This window comes from Cibotium barometz, chromosome 36 (assembly GCF_041138505.1).
Source record: "Cibotium barometz isolate CiBa-2024 chromosome 36, ASM4113850v1, whole genome shotgun sequence".
Classification (NCBI taxonomy): Eukaryota; Viridiplantae; Streptophyta; class Polypodiopsida; order Cyatheales; family Cibotiaceae; genus Cibotium; species Cibotium barometz.
In genome coordinates, this window is record NC_141081.1 from 33,935,807 (window position 1) to 33,957,975 (window position 22,169).

The following is a 22,169-nucleotide window of genomic DNA, read 5'->3' on the forward strand; positions in this document are numbered from 1 at the left end:
ACTTTATGCTTTCAAAATTATTAAAATTTATCTCAGTAATAGCAGCGGAGCTATGGCAAAAAGTTTTGAAAAATTAACACATAAATCATTTTCATTCATAATATGAAAAGAGGACTTCCTACCATATTCTAGGATTAATCATCATAACCATGGATAAATTGATTTCTATGTTTATGTATAAATAGTTATCTAGCAAAAAAAGAAATTTTTAGTAATTCATTTTTATGTTAAAAGAGGAATTCCTATGACATTTGGAACTCCATCATATTGGAAATTCCTAGCATATTGGAATTAATGGATATTTTAAGTAAATTCAAAGATAAAATTTAGATAAATTTATTTTATCTATGAGAAATATTTAAATGTTAAAAGAAGAATTCCTATGACATTTGGAATTCCATCATTTAGATGGGAAAGGAGAAACTCTTGGCATATTGGAATTAATGAGTATTTTAATTTAATTCAAAGATAAAATTTAGATAAATTTATTTTATCTATGAGAAATATTTAAATGTTAAAAGAGGAATTCCTATGACATTTGGAATTCCATCATTTAGATGGGAAAAGATAAATTCTTAGCATATTGAAATTAATGAGTATTTTAATTAAATTCAAAGATAAAATTTAGAAAAATTTATTTTATCTATGAGAAATACTTAAATGTTAAAAGAAGAATTCCTATGACATTTGGAATTCCATCATTTAGATGGGAAAGGAGAAACTCCTAGCATATTGAAATTAATGAGTATTTTAATTTAATTCAAAGATAAATTTAAATAAATTTATTTTATCTATAAGAAATATTTAAATGTTAAAAGAGGAATTCCTATGACATTTGGAATTCCATCATTTAGATGGGAAAAGAGAAATTCCTAGCATATTGGAATTAATGAGTATTTTAATTAAATTCAAAGATGAGATTCTAATTAAATTCAAAGATGAAATTTAGATAAGTTTATTTTATCTATGAGAAATATTTAAATGTTAAACGAGGAATTCCTATGACATTTGGAATTCCATCATTTATATGGGAAAAGAGAAATTCCTAGCATATTGGAATTAATGAGTATTTTAATTAAATTCAAAGATAAAATTTAGATAAATTTATTTTATCTATGAGAAATATTTAAATATTAAAAGAGGAATTCCTATAACATTTGGGATTCCATCATTTAGATGGAAAAGGAGAAATTTCTAGCATATTGGAATTAATGAGTATTTTAATTATATTCAAAGATAAAATTTAGATAAATTTATTTTATCTATGAGAAATATTTAAAGGTTAAAAGAAGAATTCCTATGACATTTGAAATTCCATCATTTAGATGGGAAAAGAGAAATTCCTAGCATATTGAAATTAATGAGTATTTTAATTAAATTCAAAGATAAAATTTAGATAAATTTATTTTATCTATGAGAAATATTTAAATGTTAAAAGAGGAATTCCTATGACATTTGGAATTCCATCATTTAGATGGGAAAAGAGAAATTCCTAGCATATTGGAATTAATGAGTATTTTAATTAAATTCAAAGATAAAATTTAGATAAATTTATTTTATCTATGAGAAATATTTAAATTTTAAAAGAGGAATTCCTATGACATTTGGAATTCCATCATTTAGATGGGAAAAGAGAAATTCCTAGCATATTGGAATTAATGGATATTTTATTTAAATTCAAAGATGAATTTTAGATAAATTTATTTTATCTATGAGAAATATTTAAATGGTAAAAGAGGAATTTCTATGACATTTGGAATTCCATCGTTTAGATGGGAAAAGAGAAATTCCTATCATATTGGATTTAATGGATATTTTATTTAAATTCAAAAATAAATTTTAGATAAATTTATTTTATCTATGAGAAATATTTAAATGGTAAAAGAGGATCTGCTCTGACATTTGGAATTCCATCATTTAGATGGGAAAAGGGAAATTCCTAGCATATTGAATTAATGGGTATTTTCTTTTAGATGAAATTATTTTATGAGAAATATTGATGGATGGTAAAAGAGAAATTCCCATGACATTGGAATGCAAATAATTAAATGCAAAAAGAGAAATTCCCATGGTATTTGAGATCCAAGAAATTAAATGGAAAGAAGAGAAATTTTTAGTATAATTCAATTTATGATTATTTACCAAAAGTGAAAATGTGGGTAGAATTGATTTCTGCAAATCCCATGAATTCTTTTATTTAAAAGAGGAATATTGAATAAAATTCAATTGAAGAATTGAGAAGGAATGGGTTGTTGCAAGATCAAGGTGTCCAGTTTTATCCAGTTTATGTTGGACTGGGACAATGCTTGGAGAGCAAATTTTGGGGGGCAAGGTACTTAAAATGAGATCAAGCAAATAATAGAAAATATGCTTGTCCTTAAATTAACCCAATATAACTTAAATTAATATAAATTAGTATAATTAATCAAAATTATTTAAAAATATGATGAAATGATAAACAAATGATCTTTCTATACTTAGAGTGATCCAATGTATTTTTCCATAGATGCACCATTACAAGTACACTAGTCCCTATAGGTTTTAGATGATTCACATCAAAAATGTAATTTTACTAATTATATTATTAATATTTGCAGGCCTTCTGATAGTCTGAAAGAATTTTAAAAAAGAGATCATTACAAATCCAACCATTGGATTTGCAATTTTTACTAACCACCACATTCTACTAATGGCTCATTATCTACCCACTCTTTTGATCTACAAGATTAAGGATTTTAAGTGGTAGCTATTGTGGGTACAAAAAGTAGCATATATTATAACACTTTAAAGACCTTCAAATATTTAAAGAAAATAGACAGATATCTTAAAATTTTCTCAAAAAAATCAAGTTAAGCTCCATATTATGTGAAGATCTAAGGTACAAAGTGGGAATCTCATATGAGTTTATATGTAAAAGATATTAGCATTTTATGGAATCAGTTCAAATTTGGGACAGGGTGTATACATTGACTTTGTACCTAAGAAAATGAGGGCTTTTGACTATCTAATGCTTAATCACATTATGTAACTATATTTCCAACTTTGAATATGATGTTCCAACAAGAGAACTTGAAACGAAATTCTTTCATTTACAAGGAGAGATTAGTCACTAAAGGTAAACAAATGCCTGTTTTTTTACTGTTTACAGGGTGCATGAGTGGACAAAACTGGGCACCCTGATCTTGCAACCACCCGAATATGGAAATAGTCGTTGAGAAAAAGAACCTTTAATTAGGCCAAGAAATTGGTAGAAATTTACAAAAAGTCCCATTATCGTTATCAAATTAGAAAAAGCTATTAAATGGGAATAGCATGTGAATGGATGTGATAAGATGAAAATAGGATGCGATAAGATATAAATGGGATGTGAATAGATGTGAATGGATGTGATAAGATGTAAATGGGATGCGATAAGATGTGTATGGGATGTGATAGAATATGATAAGATATAAATGGGATGCGATAAGATGTGAATGGATGTGATAAGATGTAAATGGGATGCGATAAGATGTGAATGTATGTGATAAGATGTAAATGGGATGTGATAGTATGTGAAAGATGAAAATAGGATGTGATGTAATGAAAATGGATGTGGATGTGTATGTGAAAGAAAGGATGTGGATGTGTTTGTAAAAGAATGAATGTGGATGAGAATGAGATGTGATGTGATGTAAGGGGATGTGGATGTGAATGTGATGTAGATGTGGATAAGATGTGGTGTGATGTAAAGAGATGTGATGTGATGTGAAATATATGTCGATGTGAAGTGATAGATATGAATGTATGGATAGATGTGAATAGTCATACATGTGAGCGATTGGATGGATGTGGATGAATAAGATGAGATGTGTATGAATGAGACATGATGTGGATGTGATGTAAAGTGGATGGGATGAATGAGATATGATGTGGGTAGATGTGATGTGATGTAATGTGGATAGAATGTATGTCATGGGATGGTGATGAGAATGAATATGATGAATGTGGATGTGATGTGATGTGATGTGATGTGAGTCGGACAAGTATGAATGGATGAGATGTGAATTGGGATATGTGAATGAATGATATGTGAGTCGATGAATGTGGATGAGATGTGATGTCATGTGAATCGAGATGTGAATGAATGATATGGGATGTAAATGAATGATATGGGATGTGAATGGATGAGATGGGATGTGAATGGATGAGATGAGATGTGAATCGGGATGTGAATGAGGGAGATATGATGTGAAATGGATGATGTGAAATGGATGTGATGAGATGTGATGTAAAGTGGGATAGATGTGAATGGATGATATGTGATGTGAATGAATGAATGTGATGTGATGTGATGTGAAACGGGATTGCAAAACAAGTGGTATGGGCATGGCATAAGTGGAATGGTTGTACGCTTTCTGAATCAAGTGCAAAAGAGAATGGCATGGCCGTGGCAAAACTGACACGGCCGTGGCACAGAAGGAACGACCATGGCACTATCATATTCAGAGATTTTAAAGATTTTTCAAGGGATTTGAGGGAATTTAAGGCTGCAGATCTGACAGCCACCCACTATATTCCCTGATAGATTCAATTGTACAAACTTAGTTGAATGCAATTGAATGCACTTTATGCCTAATTTAATGAAATTATTCCATTTTTAATGCAAATTACCACATAAAGGACTAAAGATCTTCCCAGATTTGGCTAGTGAGAAGTGAATGGGCGTGGAAAATGTCCCACGATCGTGGCCTTTAAAGGGAACAACCGTTTGCTTCTCAGAACTGCCATCAAAATGTGATTTTCTCTTGGTTTTTCCCTCAGATTCCTGCTAATTAAGGTATTTTATTATTCTTGCTAATTAAGGTATTACATCCCGTGTATACATGGACCCCACCCTCCCTCTTGTAAAGTTTGGTCACCCCAACAGAGCACATTTGGTTGCAATGCGCGAGCCAAAGGCCCAATTTTGAGAAGTCTCTCTAAAGCCATGACACATTGAAAAGAGGAAAAATGGCATGCACATTGCAACCAAATGTGCTCCCATGGTCAGACCAAACTTTGTAAGAGTGTATATGTGGACGCCAACCTCACTCTTGCAAAGTTTGGTCACCATTGGATCACATTTGGTTGTAATGTGCAAGCCAAAGGTGTGTGTCTAAAGCCACCACATATTGAAAAGAGAGCAAATGGCATGCACATTGCAACCAAATGTGCTCCCATGTTCATACCAAACTTTGAAAGAGTGTATATGTAGATCCCAACCTCACTCTTGCAAATCAGAGAGAACCGATGAGGCTTTTAAAAGGGCTCAAGTTAAGCCCTCATTCACATGAACTTATACAAATATATGTGATGGTCACATTAGGTGTGAAGGTGTCCAAAGAGAGGAACGGCACATTAGGTGTGAAGGTGTCCAAGGAGAGGCACGACATGACCGAACAAGCCACAACTTAACAAAGAGTTGCAAATTATGTCCATGCATGACACATGGAATTGTATATTTGTTTCTCTCTCCTCAGTCTTGAAATAACATGAAAATATCGGCTTTACAAAATCTGTGGTGTTTTTTATCACATTATAAGGGTTATTTTCCCTTGCATTGGCATAAAATGGTTGTATTTTCTCTCACCTGAAGTTATGAGGGTCCCCTGCTTGAGCCTGTGGGTGCTTAAAATGGTTCGTAATGGGTGTGTGCTAAGTTGTGCGCATATGGATTGTTAAATTTGCAGCAATAATGTGATGAGCTATAGTGGATCAAATGCTAGAATCAACATCATTAGAAAAGAGATTAGACAATAATTAAGATATGAGCAATTAACTAATAGCTTAATGTAGGTATGGATAATCAAAAACCAGCAAATTCTCATTAGGCCAATGCCTCAATTTATAGAGTTTACATCCAAGCATCCAATCCCATTTCTCCTTGATTCACTCCACCTCTTTTGCTTGATTCTCTCCACCTCTCCAAGAATATCTCCACACCTTCTAAATCTCCTCATGCTACCCTTTATTCTCTCCCAGTAGATACTTCTCACCTTTTCACAAGTTCTCACGTTTACAACCTCTCTTTTACAACCTCTTGCTATAAGGGCTTGTTCCTACACACACCCTATTCACTTGTATATTTCAACACCTCCCCTCAAGTTGAATACTCCTAGCACACCTGGACCCTATACCAAGTTTCCCTCTTACTTGATAGTCCACGACCAGTGCCTCAAGTCCCTAAACTCATAGTCCTTGACCCACTCTCTCTCTATGTGTCCAAGGCTACTACAAGTGCCCGTGCCCTTGACTAAAGTGCTCACATATACATCTACCACATGACCTACATCTCAGCGGTGGCTCACAAGTGGTTTTACTCTATTGGGCCAGGTTACATTGGGTTGTGGGGTTGTGGGGTTTCTCTCTCTCTCTCTCTCTCTCTCTCTCTCTCTAAGATTTTCACATGGCTTCTCACTTCTTAGAGCCCCACATCTTCTCTTATCTTCAGTCTTCTTATCATGGTGGCAGCTTCTCTTCATGCGTCCATGTCTTCCTTTAATGCTTCGTCTAGCTCTTCTTCTCGGTGTTGATCTTCCTCTTGGAAAGAGATGTTCTTCTTCTTTCATAGCTAGAGCCATGAGCTTGACCGTCAGTTCTTGCTCCATGTGAGCAACATGGAGCAAGAACTGACCGTCTTCCTTTAATGCTTCGTCTAGCTCTTCTTCTCGGTGTTGATCTTCCTCTTGGAAAGAGATGTTCTTCTTCTTTCATAGCTAGAGCCATGAGCTTGACCGTCAGTTCTTGCTCCATGTGAGCAACATGTTTTAATGTATTGTTAACATTTCTTTTGGGATTTTGATGTTTATCTTGTGTCATTATGTGTCGTTATGCAATGCAAACCCAAATCTATGCGGGAGGTCTTACCTCTTGCCTTATTCTAGACAAGGGTAGTGTCTAATCCCAATGATGTAATGTGCCCAATACATAATGCATATAGCATTCATTCTTATGCATATTCCCAAATACAACTCTGGCTGTGAATAACTTAAATTTGTGTGTGGGTTAAATGCAAGATGATGATTACCACAAATTTATCAGCATAATTTTACCAGAAATTACATTACACCAAGGGTAACAAATCTGTACGGAATGGTTGGAGTGTCAAACCATCTCTAAATTACAATATGAAGTTATAGGGATCTGTATCAGATATGGTTAATTTGAACCCTCAATTGCACAAAAACACAATGATTAGTGCTGATTAATCATTGATTAGTAAATTAATCCTCTATTTTGTGTGCAAAAAAAAGAGTATGCGGGGAGTCCAGATCCAAGGCCTTAGAAATCAAATGAGCGAGGCCTTAGAGTTCAAATGAGCTCAAATCCTTTCAAGGCCATCAATAGCAATTAGTCTAGTAGAGGATTAAGCCAAGAAACACAAGATTTGACTAAACATTGAATGCAAAATCTCGGTTTTATCAAAGTCACCTGTAGATTTGATGAAGAGCTTGGATCTCACTGTAGACTTGATCAAATCAAAATCTGTCCTCACCACCTTATAGAGCACCCTTGAAAATCCCCAGGGCCAAGAGGAATTAGAGCCATTGCATCTCATGAAGAAGAAATCTCATTTTTCTCTCAGAAAATAGGAGCTCGCAAAAACGCGTAGAACTACAGTAGCGCGTGGCGGTTTGATGCACTGATTTGATGAGCTGATTTGATGCACCGATTTGATGAGCTGAATGGTGGGGAGGCTAGCTATGCTTGCCTAGAAGCTTTTGCCCTAATGTTACTCTTGGAGGGAGATCAAGCCCCTCCACTAGCTGGGGGTATAGAGAGCTTGTTGAAAACAACTAAAAAATGATTATTTCTTAATCATCTACTAACCTTTATCAACAAGATAATGGACTCATAAATTTGATGGATTCTAGGCTAGGCTCTGATACCATGTTAAATTTGTAGCAATGTGATGAGTTATGGTGGATCAAATGCTAGAATCAACATCATTAGAAAAGAGATTAGATAATAATTAAGACGTGATTAGTGAGCAATTAATTGATAGCTTAATGTAGGCATGGATAATCAAAAACCAGCAAATTCTCATTAGGCCAATGCCTCAATTTATTGAGTTTACATCCAAGCATCCAATCCCACTGATTTTTCCTTGATTCACTCCACCTCTTTTGCTTGATTCTCTCCTTCTCTCCCATAGTATCTCCACACCTCCTACATCTCCTTATGCTACCCTTTATTCTCTCCCAGTAGATACTTCTCACCTTTTCACAGGTTCTCTCACATTTACAGATTCTCTTTTACAGCCTCTTGGTAAGGGCTTGTTCCCGCACACACCCTATTCACTTGTATATTTCAACATGGATGATGCACTTTATGGGTTGGTTCTTTTTCCTGGGCACATGGGTGTCTAAAAAGAACTTGGGTGGTTCCACTTTAGCAAAATGGTGCTCAAAACAGACTTGAGGTGTTTAAGTTAGCTAGACACATGCACACACACCTGTTGAACACTCCGATTTGCATTGAGGAGGAGTGTTTGAGATTGGCAATGCCAAATTGTTAGGTGGGTGAAAGGTGAGTTAGTCAAATTGTTTGGAGAGATGACTAGTTTACACACACCTAAGTTTACATTGAGGAGGGTTATTTGGTTGAGTGTGTGAATGCACCCTAGAGGTGCAAGATATTGTGTAAGATAAGAATGCCACATAAGATATTGTGTGAATGGTGAGAGTCACATAAAAGAATGTGGAAAAGGAGTTGCCACATAACATGATGATGTGTAAAGGAGATTGGGTTAATGGCTATCTATATTAGAAGCCTTTCATTGTATGGTATACAATATATGCACTAGAGATTGTGTGATGAATGCCACATAAGATATTGTGTGAATGGTGAGAGCCACATAAAAGAATGTGGAAAAGGAGTTGCCACATAACATGATGATGTGTAAAGGAGATTGGGTTAATGGTATATTACAACCTACACTTATCTTTAAAGTCTTCAATATAACAACCATCAGGGTTCAATCGAACCTGCAAACCCTGCTCAATCATCTAGCCAACTGAAACCAGATTCTTTGTTATGTTCGGAACATGAAGTATATCTACAAGGTACTTCATTTTGCCATCCTACATAGACAATGGCACATCTCCAACATGGGCAATTGGATGAGTAGTGTCACCCTCTGTTTCCACAAAACCTGGTCTTTCAAGGTTTTTCATCTCCTTGAACCACTCCCCATGACTTGTCATGTGGTTCGAAGCACCTGAATTAACGTACCATACATCATCTTTATGTGCTGCTTCAACATTTTCAGACATGGCATTCACGACATGCTGTTGCATAACAAACAACCTTTCATTATCCTCATTGTTTCTGCTTGAGGATGCATAGTTGTTTTGCTGCAATTTCTCATTTTGCATGTCAGCCTACTTATAACAATCTGCCTGCACATGTCAAGGCTTACTACAAAAAAACATCCACATGTATCATTATACTATCTTTGCCAATTTCCATGACCTCTTTGGCTCCCCCTGTCTCAGAATTGGCCTCTTCCACCTGCGTGTTGTTGTTGTGAATTCTAGGACTGTTGTTGACGCTGCTGCCAGCCATAATTCTGATTACCTGTTCGGCCACCTCCTTGACCACATCCACGGCCTCCTCTACCTTGTCCTCTTCTTGAACTTGTGTAGAAGGCCTATTACTTTGAACTATTTTTTGTTTTGTGAAGACTGTTGGTCTTCACCCAAGCTCTTCTCTTCTATAATCAACATAGACACCAAATCTATAAAATTGGGAATGTTTTTCCGAGTCTGAATAGACATCTTGAACGCCCTATATTGTGGCCCGAGACCACGTAGACAGACTTCCACCTTATCATCTACTACTAAAACACCAATAGATGTAAGGGATTCCACAATACCTTTTATCTTCAATGCATAGTCATTCACAGCAGACATACTCTTTTTCTCCACAATATAAAGTTCATTCTTCAACTGTATCTTGCATGCCTTGGTATTTGTTTCATAGAGTTTGGGGGACTTGGCATCCTGTATGTGCCCAATCATAGTGTCCTGTATACTGATAGAGAGCTAATACATAACTTTTCTAGCTCCTTGGTTCCAATCCTTGAGCTCTTTCACATCTGTAGCAGTCAGATTGATGTTCGGTATCTCCGGTGCCTCTTCATGCTCACCTTCTATATAATCCCAGTAGCCCTTTCCCATCAGGAAATTTGTCAACGTGAAGCTCCAGGCATAAAGTTGTTCTTATCAAGCTTCTCAGCAATATCTGGTTTATGCCATCATTTGACATCTTGCCAGACACACAAATTTACCAGAAACAGCACTCTAGTTTGTGTCCTGCACAAACTGTTGTATTTCCTGTAGCAGTACTGTAGTACACTCAAATGTCACAACCAGTGACCTCAATGTGCATACATACACCCAATGGTAACTGTTGACCTCCTTGCAGCACACACAGTGTTTGCACAGCCAATCTGTCTTCCTGCAGTTCTTAAAACAGAGTTCTGCTTGCAGAGAATCAACGATTTACCCGCAGTGCTCAAAATCGCATGCTTTCTGAAAAACGGAGGTCCTGATGCACCCAAAACGCGTTTTCGGTCCAAAAGATTCTGTTCGATAGGACAGAGAATAGTTACCCTATAGCTTTACTCCCGCGAAGAAAGCTCCTCAATCAGAGATCGTTTGCCAGTGCCTCTCGTAGAGAGCTCCTGACAAGGGTGTAGTTGCCAATACACATAGGAAAGAGTAGTTGAAGCTCTTACCCTCGTATCGCTTCTTGTGCTTCTCTTGCTTGCTGCTCAGCCCTTAGCATGAACTAGGCTCTGATACCATGAAAAGATGCACGGGAGAAGAGAGCTTGAGCTCTTGCAAGCACACACACACTCACAAAATCCTAAAAGAGAACACACAAGGTGAGAGGCTGAAAATCTTCTTCTTCTTCACTCAACACTCAATACTCAACACACCATATACAAAGATACGAGTCCACACATATGAAAAGATACTCAACCAAATACATATTAGGGTTCTCTATAGTGTGAACCCAACTAAATGAGCTGGCGCTATAACTATGCCAGTCTCTAGAATGGCTCACACAACCTGTCATCCCACTGGCCGCACATGATCTCACCAACCATGCCAGCGGTGTAAGTGTGGGACCTATCCCCCAGGCGGGTCATCAGTGTCCACCGCCTCACTAGATGAGCTCGATATCTCAACACCAAGGGCCATTCTTGCATGACCCGAAGGCCTCAAGGTCATTTTATAATGGCCATGGGGTATCCAATAATTGCCCTAGGACCATTCTTTTCATGCAAGGCCATTATTCTATGACCCAAAGGCCTCAAGGTCATTTTGGAATGGCCATGGCGCATCTAAGAATGGCATAGGGCCATTCTTCTCATGCACAACAGGTGGAAGAATGGCCTAAGGGCCATTCTTAGGCCATTCTTGTATGACCCCAAGGCCTCAAGGTCATTTTGGGATGGCCATGGGGCATCCACCAAGAATGGCCTAGGGCCATTCGTTTCATGCACAACAGGTGTAAGGACCATTCCTACATAACCCCAAGGCCTCAAATATCCACCGTTTTACTTTAAAATGCATCAGAATGCATGGAATATTGGCCATGGGGGCATTCAAGAATGGCCCAAGGGCCATTCTTGCATGACCCCAAGGAGCCATTCAAGAATGTTCCTAGGGCCATTATTTTCCATGCATAACATGAGGAAGAATGGCCCTAGGGCCATTCTTGCATGACCCCAAGGCCTCAAGGTCATTTTTGGGATGGCCATGGGGCATCCAAGAATGGACCTAGGGCCATTATTTTCATGCACAATAGGTGTAAGGACCATTCTTACATGACCCCAAGGCCTCATATATCCACCTTTTTACTTTAAAATGCATCATAGTGCATGAAATAGTGGCCATGGGGGCATCCAAGAATGGTCCTAGGGCGATTCTTTTCCATACACAACATGAGAAAGAATGGCCTTGGGGCCATTCTTGCATGACCTCAAGGCCTAGGGCCATTCTTTTCATAAACAACAGGTGTAAGGACCATTCCTACACGACCCCAAGGCCTCATATATCCACCGTTTTACTTTAAAATGCATCTTAGTGCATGAGATAGTTGCCATGGGGGCATCCAAGAATGGCCCAAGAGCCATTCTTGCATCACCCCAAGGGGCCATGGGTGCATCCAAGAATGGCCCTAGGGCCATTGTTTTTCATGCACAACATGAGGAAGAATGACCCTAGGGCCATTCTTACATGGCCCCAAGGCCTCAAGGTCATTTTTGGGATGGCCATAGGGTATCCAAGAATGGCCCTAGGGCCATTCTTTTCATGCACAATAGGTCGAATAATGACCCCAAAGGCCATTCTTGCATGACCCCAAGGCCTCAAGGTCTTTTTGGAATGGCCATGGAGCATCCAAGGATGGCCTCTTTTCGTGCAAAACATGTGGAAGAATGGTCCTAGGGCCATTCTTACATGACCCCAAGGCCTCAAGGTCATTTTGGGATGGATATGGGGGCATCCAAGAATGTCCATAGAGCCATTCTTTTCATGTAAGACCATTATTCCATGTCCGCATCATGGGTCATCCAAGAATGGCCCTAGGGCCATTATTCTCATGCACAACATGTGGAAAAATGGCCTAAGGGCCATTCTTGTATGACCCCAAGGCCTCAAGGTCATTCTGGGATGGCATCCAAGAATGGCCCTAGGGCCATTCTTCTCATACACAAGAGGTGTAAGGAACATTCCTACATGACCCCAACGCCTCAAAATATCCAACCCACCATTTTACTTTAAAATGCATCACAATGCATGAAATAGTGGCCACGAGGGCATCCAAGGATGGCCCAAGGGGCCATGAGTGCATCAAAGAATGGTCCTAGTGCCATTCTAGTGAGAATGGCCCTAGGGCCATTCTTTTCAATGCACAACATGAGGAAGAATGGCCTTGGGGTCATTCTTGCATGCCCCAAGGCCTCAAGGATATTTTTGGGATGGCCATGGGGCATCCAAGAATGGCCCTAGGGTCATTGTTTTCATGCACGATGTGAGGTGAAAACAAGAAAGAAAACCCTGCCTCTACAGTTCTTCCACCTCGCAAACTTGGAATAACACACACGAACAGGGACACCCCAGCCACCGGCTCTGGAACAATTCTCGCACTCACCACCCAACCCACGCCAGACAATAGCACAAAACAGGGGCACCATAGACCAAGCAAACACCCAGCAATATATTCCCAGATCAACACTTCATACAAGCTTCTCCCAACACAGAAGCCTTACTCACACAATCATACAAAAAACACTCACGGGCCTGTCACTGCCGAGGATACACCACATCCCCAATCATCACGAACCATTCGCATGCCTGCTGTACCAATCACACCAGAAAGAACCCGGCCACTCTCACTTCAGAAGGCGCCCACACCAGCTAACCTTCAACTCTCTGCAGCCCATCTACTCTATATGTGTCGTCAGCAGCAGCTCGACCATCATCTCTTTCTCTGTGCTGATCCTCTGCCAGCCAGTCCAAACCCACTTGCAGCTTATCTGCAATGCTACCGGCCCACCACCAAGCAGCAACACCAACCTTTCTCTCTGCTTCACTCGGCACCCTGCTCTGTCCACAGCCCTGACTCCTAGGCAACCCACACCAGCCACCGGCCTTCTACCATATCCACAGCCACACGCTGTCCACTCTCTGACTGACCAAACCCTTCACGGCAGCTTCCCTGCAGTCGCCTTTCTCAGCCCCTCATCCAGTTGCCTTTCTCAGCCCCTCATCCAGTTGCGGCTTCACCAAGCCCGTCCTCTCTGCTTCTGCGCATCCAGCTGCCTTGCAAGTCTTCTTGCGCGTGCCCTCCATGCATGCCTTCAGCACCTACCTTGCCCATAGGCGGCCTCCTCACGCTAGCCCATGCAACTTATGCACACCTCAAAGGCGCTCAACTCTGTGCTCTCGCTACAGTCACCTAGACCCCACCTTTCCCCTTCATCTCTGTGCCATCCACAGCACTGACCAGCCTTGCCTTCAGCTGTGCTCCACGCTTCCAGCACCTCTACGCTCCCTCGATCACCCTCGCCAGCCACCTCAAAGCCCACTGGCCACCTATCTCACAAACACTTCAAAACCAGTCGCCAGCCCGTTGGCGTCTCCACACTTACTCTTCACACTTCTCTCTCTTCTTACGTTGCGCCTGCTAGCTCCTCGACCAAGGCCTCCATGCCAACCTTGCTTTACACACGCTGTCAGCCCATCAACCTTTGACGCCAGCACTTGTCGGCTTTCACCAGCGGCTCTTCACAAGGGAGGCCCCCTTCCTCTTCACGACGGCCCTGTCTCCTGGCTGTAGCTCGCCATCCTCTCTGCACCTGCAACAGCTGCGCACGCCCAAGAGAACCCCCAACAACAAAACGAGGTGACCTCTTCTTCCCTCCAGCCCACGCCGACTCCAGAACTTGCCATTCACGCGCTGGCCAACTCTCCAGAAGATGCGTTGGCAGCAACATCGACTTCCACGTAGCTTTCTTATTAATGGCCACGTTTACTATTATTTTTTATTTTGTTTAATGCCTAAGAGATGGCCATCCCACTCTTCATTTCACACAAATGCTCAAGCTACATTGGCCCATTAATATTTATTTGCCCATGCTTCCATACACATTCAAACACAACCTTCCAATGTCCACTCTCACTTGGATGCTCACACAAATTCAGGCTACCAAGCAGCTGATACCAACCCCAGCGAACCTCTCACCGGACAGGCCTGCAACAAGCCAAATTCAAAAGCATCCACCCAGAGCATCTGGCAATGCATTCCCAAACAAAGCTCTTCACACACACCATGCATTCGTATGTACACGAGCCCGAAATACCACTCAGAAAAACGCCTGACATACTTTGCCACCCCCCATCTGCTAGAGCATTCATGCTCAGTAGCATAAGACAAAATCCAATAGCTATCCACCAGGATCAAAAGGAAACAGCAACTCACCATCCCATTTCCCAGCATCCCTGAAACACCATGGCTGTATCACTGCATACCAAACATCAACCACATCCATAAAACCATTTCCATTCATTTCACCCACAACAACCCTCCTCGTCTTCAAAATCTGTGGCATTCCAGCATCTAGCATCCCATCCATCAACACCTGTGAAGGCCAAGTTCCAGCATTTTGACCTTTCTGCACCCAAAATCCACATCCTCTCCAATGGCACTGTCTACATTGAACACTTCCAGCTCTCGCGCTTTAGGCATCTCCTCACAACCATACAGCTCAACTGGTTCAGAACCCTTGTCATCCATGCACTTTGCTTTTAGCATCTCAGCAACCCGCAAAGAAGCCTTAGTTACACTCTCGACCATATCAACATCCATCTCCACCTCTGGTTCCTACTCATCAAGGCTAGCAACTTCCCATATATCATCCTCAGGCACAATACTCACCACACAATGCTCTTCATCAGCCAAAGCTTCATGCATACCTTCTTGAGTATTGCCAACCCCCCTGGTATCATCGTCCAAAGACTCCTCAGCACACAATGCATCCAATGGAACAACATCCATACCATTCATTGCAGGTACCATACCACCACACAATGCTCTTCATCAGCCAAAGCTTCATGCATACCTTCTTGAGTATTGCCAATCCCCCTGGTATCATCGTCCAAAGACTCCTCAGCACACAATGCATCCAATGGAACAACATCCATACCATTCATTGCAGGTACCATACCACCATCAAGCTGTCCAAGAAAATCCAAGATAATAGGATCTTCCTCCACACTCTCCACATCCGCATCACAAACCAGCTTCACTTCATCACAAGTCTCTACCCCATCCTCCTCCCTTATAGAATCTGTCAAAGAATCATCCTCAAAGCATTCTGTATCCAGCTCCTTTTCCTTCTTATCATCAGCAGCCAATCCCAAGGCATCATCCTCTTTCCTTCCATGTGCATGCATATCATCCATATCCAAATGCAATTGATCTTCAATAGCTCCTTCCAAACCACTGTCCTGTATAGCCATAACATCCCCATCCAAAGAAGAATCCACTGGCAACTCCTCATCTTGCTTTTCATCCAGCTTCATCTGCTTCTCATCCACCTGCACATGCTTTAAAGACTTTGGAAAAAAATCAAAAGGCATATAGAACATTCCCCTTTGCACCTGTATCGGCCTTTGAGGCTCCTGTCTAATCAAACCTTGCATAGGACTCTTATCCACCTCAACCAAATTCACATGCATATCCCTCACAGACACAACACCTTCATACAGATAAATACCCATCTCCATCTGCTTCAAAACCTTGCCTTCCTTTTCCCTAGCAACCCTAACAGCATCATCAAATGACTTGGGATTCTTTAATTCAACCCTGACCCTCAAATGGGGTAACAGACCATCAATAAACAAGCTCTTCTTCAGAAACATAGGAGGAACTTCCTGCTTCAATGTCATACACCACTTACTCCACAAACATGTAAATACCTGCACAAAATCATCCAGTGATTGTCCATGGACCTGCTTCAAGATGCTCAACTCCTGCCAAAGCACACTAGAATCCTCCACTTGCTGAAAACGCTCCAAAAGACCTTCTTTCAACCTGTCTAGAGTCAAAACACCAGCATCCTGTGCTTCAAAATCCTTAAGCCAGCTTCGGGCATCTCCCTTCAAGAAAATCTTTATCAACCTCAGAACTTGCTCTTCATCATCTGAGACATGATTACTAATGCATGCCAACTCCATCAACTCCAAAAAGTCACACACATCTTCACCCTTCCTGCCATGAAACTCTGGATAGGACCACATCATGACAACCTATAACAATCCCTGAGCTCTCCTCAGCGGAACACACGCCCTTCTAGGCAAAGAACAATGCCAGAGCAACTCCTCAGTGGGGGCACCAGAAGGATGTGAGGTGAAAAAAAGAAAGAAAACCCTGCCTCTACAGCTCTTCCACCTCGCAAACTTGGAATAACACACACGAACGGGGGCACCACCAGCCACCGGCTGGAACAATTCTCGCACTCACCACCCAACCCACGCCAGACAATAGCACAAAACAGGGGCCCAGATCAACACTTCATACAAGCTTCTCCCGACACAGAAGCCTTACTCACACAATCATACAAAAAACACTCAGGCCTGTCACTGCCGAGGATACACCACATCCCCAATCATCACGAACCATTCGCATGCCTGCTGTACCAATCACACCAGAAAGAACCCGGCCACTCTCACTTCAGAAGGCGCCCACACCAGCTAACCTTCAACTCTCTGCAGCCCATCTACTCTGTATGTGTCGTCAGCAGCAGCTCGACCATCATCTCTTTCTCTCTTTCTCTGTGCTGATCCTCTGCCAGCCACTCCAAACCCACTTGCAGCTTATCTGCAATGCTACCGGCCCACCACCAAGCAGCAACACCAACCTTTCTCTCTGCTTCACTCGGCACCCTGCTCTGTCCAAAGCCCTGACTCCTAGGCAGCCCACACCAGCCACCGGCCTTCTACCATATCCACAGCCACACGCTGTCCACTCTGACTAACCGAACCCTTCACGGCAGCTTCCCTGTCCACTCTGACTGACCGAACCCTTCACGGCAGCTTCCCTGCAGTCGCCTTTCTCAGCCCCTCATCCAGCTACGGCTTCACCAAGCCCGTCCTCTCTACTTCTACGCATCCAGCTGCCCTGCAAGTCTTCTTGCGCGTGCCCTCCACGCATGCCTTCAGCACCTACCTTGCCCATAGGCGGCCTCCTCACGCCAGCCCATGCAACTTATGCACACCTCAAAGGCGCTCAACTCTGCGCTCTCGCTACAGTCACCTAGACCCCACCTTTCCCCTTCATCTCTCCGCCATCCACAGCGCTGACCAGCCTTGCCTTCAGCTGTGCTCCACGCTTCCAGCACCTCTACGCTGCCTCGATCACCCTCGCTAGCCACCTTAAAGCCCACTGGCCACCTGTCTCACAAACACTTCAAAACCAGTTGCCAGCCCGTTGGCGTCTCCACACTTACTCTTCACACTTCTCTCTCTTCTTACGTTGCGCCTGCTAGATCCTCGACCAAGGCCTCCATGCCAACCTTGCTTTACACACGCTGTCAGCCCATCAACCTTTGACGCCAGCACTTGTCGGCTTTCACCAGCGGCTCTTCACAAGGGAGGCCCCCTTCCTCTTCACGACGGCCCTGTCTCCTGGCTGTAGCTCGCCATCCTCTCTGCACCTGCAACAGCTGCGCACGCCCAAGAGAACCCCCAACAACAAAACGAGGCGACCTCCTCTTCCCTCCAGCCCACGCCGACTCCAGAACTTGCCATTCACGCGCTGGCCAACTCTCCAGAAGATGCGTTGGCAGCAACATCAACTTCCACGTAGCTTTCTTATTAATGGCCACGTTTACTATTATTTTTTATTTTGTTTAATGCCTAAGAGATGGCCATCCCACTCTTCATTTCACACAAATGCTCAAGCTACATTGGCCCATTAATATTTATTTGCCCATGCTTCCATACACATTCAAACACAACCTTCCAATGTCCACTCTCACTTGGACGCTCACACAAATTCAAGCTACCAAGCAGCTGATACCAACCCCAGCGAACCTCTCACCGGACAGGCCTGCAACAAGCCAAATTCAAAAGCATCCACCCAGAGCATCTGGCAATGCATTCCCAAACAAAGCTCTTCACACACACCATGCATTTGTATGTACACGAGCCCGAAATACCACTCAGAAAAACACCTGACACACGACAGGTTTAAGGACCATTCCTACATGACCATAAAGCCTCATATATCTACCATTTTACTTTAAAATGCAACACAGTGTGCATGAAATAGTGACCATGGGGGCATCCAAGCATGGCCCAAGGGCCATTCTTGCATGACCCCAAGGGGCCATGGGTGCATCCAAGAATGGTCCTAGGGCCATTCTTTTTCATGCACAACATGAGGAAGAATGGCCTTAGGGCCATTCTTGCATGACCCCAAGGCCTTAAGGTCATTTTTGGGATGGCCATGGGGCATCCAAGAATGGCCCTCTAGGGCCATTATTTTCATGCACAATAGGTGGAATGACTGTAAAGGCCATTCTTGCATGACCCTAAGGCGTCAAGGTCATTTTGGAATGGCCATGGAGCATCCAAGGATGGACTCTTTTCGTGCACAACAGGTGAAAGAATGACCTCTTTTCGTGCACAACAGGTGGAAGAATGGCCCTAGGGCCATGCTTGCATGACCCCAAAGTTGCAAGGTCATTTTGGGATGGATATTGGGGCATCCCAGGATTGCCATAGGGCCATTCTTTTCATACACACCATGTGGAAGAATGGTCCTAGGGCCGTTCTTGCAATACCCCAAGGCCTCATGGCCATGGGGGCATCCACATAGGGCCATTCTTTTCATCCAAAATAGGTGGAAGAATGGCCCTAGGGCCATTCTTGCATGACCCCAAGGCCTCAAGGTCATTTTGGAGTGGCCATTGTTTTGGGGCATCCAAGAATGGCCCAAGGGCCTTTGTTTTGATGCACAACAGGTGTAAGAATCATTCTTGCATGACCCCAAGGCCTCAAATATCCACTGTTTTACTTTGAAATGCATCCAAGAGTATGAAATAGTGGCCGTGGGGATATCCAAGAATGGCCAAATGGCCATTATTTTCATGCACAATAGGTGGAAGAATGGCTCTAGGGCCATTCTTACATGACCCCAAGGCCTCAAGGTCAGGGTTGGCCATGGGGGCATCCAAGAATGGCCCTAGGGCCATTTTGTTTCACATGCACAACATGAGGAAGAATGGCCATGAGGCCATTCGTGCATGACCCCAAGGCATCAAGGTCATTTTTGGGATGGCCATGGGGCATTTTGGATGGCCATGGGGCATCCAAGAATAGCACTAGGGCCAAGGACTTGAGGCACTGGTCGCGGGCTACCAAGTAAGAGGGAAACTTAGTATAGAGTCCAGGTGTGCTAGAATTATTCACTTGAGGGGAGGTGTTGAAATATGCAAGTGAATGGGTGTGTGTGTGCGGGAACAAGCCCTTAGGAAGAGACTGTAAAAGGGAGTCTGTAACTAAGTGGGTAGCAATAAAAAGGTGAGAGGATTCTACTGATGAGAGAATCAAGGGTAACATGAGTGAATATAGGGGTGTGGAAAGATTCTAGGAAAAGGTGCCCCCAGATGCAGGTGGCACAAATCAAGGAGATATCAATGGGATTAGATGCTTGGCATCTTGTGGATGTAAAACTTATAAATTGAGGCATTGGCCTAATGAGAAGTTACTAGTTTTTGAGTATCCATGCCTACATTAAGCTATTAGATTAATTGCTCACTAATCTCATCTTAATCATCATCAATCACTTGCTAATTATGTTGATTCTTGCAATTGATCCACCATAGCTCATCACAATACTGAAAATTTAACTACAAGCCTCTAGAAGCCCCTCTACACAATGACCTACCATCTGCATCAACAACCGACTCCTTTAGAGAATCTACTCATTCAAACCCATCTTCACCTACAAAGTTCGATGCTAAAACCTCGCAAATCAATAGCTATTTCTGAAGAAGTTCCCACATCCCAACTATCTATCTCTAACAGGGGAACTCAAAGGAAAAGCCCCAGAGCCTATGCGTCTTCAATCGATAAACCTCACCAAAGGAGACAACCACATGCTCAAAGGCCTCATCGCATCGACAACCACTATACAAGAGACTCTAGCCTCATGATCATCAAAAATTCCCATGAGTCTCAAACATGTAGCCTCCATGCCAACCAAAGTCAAGAAGGGCCCCAAACCTTCCACATCAACCCAAAAGAAAACTCCAGCACCACGACAACCACAATCAAGCTATCTTAATAGTATTAAGATGTGGGTGGCAAAGCAGCTACTTGTAGCTCAAGGCTACTATGAAGGTGCCAATTAGATTTGGGTACCTCGACGGTCAAAGCCTCTTCCTCAACGTAGCACTCAAAGGCTGAGGAAAAGAAAAGTACTCCACAACCCCGTGCACAAAAACCTATGCAAGTTCCTCAAAGAACTCCACCAAGAAGTGTGGGTACCAAAAACTTTACTACGAGCACAAGGGTATTACCAAAGTAATACCAAATCTTGGATTCCCAAGCGCATCACAAAGTCCCCTAAGCTTGCACAAAGGAGGATTCAGCTTCAACACCAAGCATATCAACCACAATTTTATGATGCTCATCTCAAAGATGGGTGCCTGTGCATGTGCTTCAACAACAAGGATACTATGATAATAATCCCATCATATGGTTGCCAAAATCGAACAACGTGAAGAAAACCTCACCACGGACTTCAACCCCAATAGCTTCACCTAAAGTTTGACACAAGAGTGGAGGCCCAAGCAACACCAAGCAAGTCACTCAACCACTCTCGTGCATTCAGCACCTACACAAGAGCTAGTGTGTTCAAGCAACCCCAATGGTAACCAACGAGCATTCTTATCTATTGCCTCGACAACATGTGAGCCAAAAATTTAAGAATCAATTCCCATGTCTATAACGGAGACTTGTGAGAGCATCAACGATAAACTCACAATGCTCTTGTCACCCCTCTGGATGTGAAGCATAAGTGCACAAGAACCTGTTGCTCGCATGTCATGCTCTAGCTGACCCATAGAGTCATTTCAATAAAAAATCATCGGGGTCAGAACCTACACTTTCAGGGGTTTAGTCCATTTCATGGAATAATATTTCACGGTCTTTTTTTTAATTAAAAAAACTGCAGTCTCACGGAACTCCAACTCACGGGATTACATCTCACGGAACTCCATCTCATAGAATTACATCTCACGGAATTCCAACTCACGGAATTACACTTCACGGAATTCCAATTCACGGAATTACACTTCACGGAATTCCATCTCATGGAATTACATCTCACGGAATTCCATTTCACAGAATTCCATCTCGCAGAATTACACTTCATGGAATTACATCTCACGGGCAACTAATAAACTTTTATCTATTGATAGTCCAAAGGTGGGCATATACAATGAACTGTTGACTTGTTTTGTCATGTTGTAATTAACTTGTGACTGCATTACAAGAACAAAAAAAAATATCTAGCAAATTGTTTTTTTGTATACTGTCAATTAAGTAAAAAGTAAAGAAAAGCTC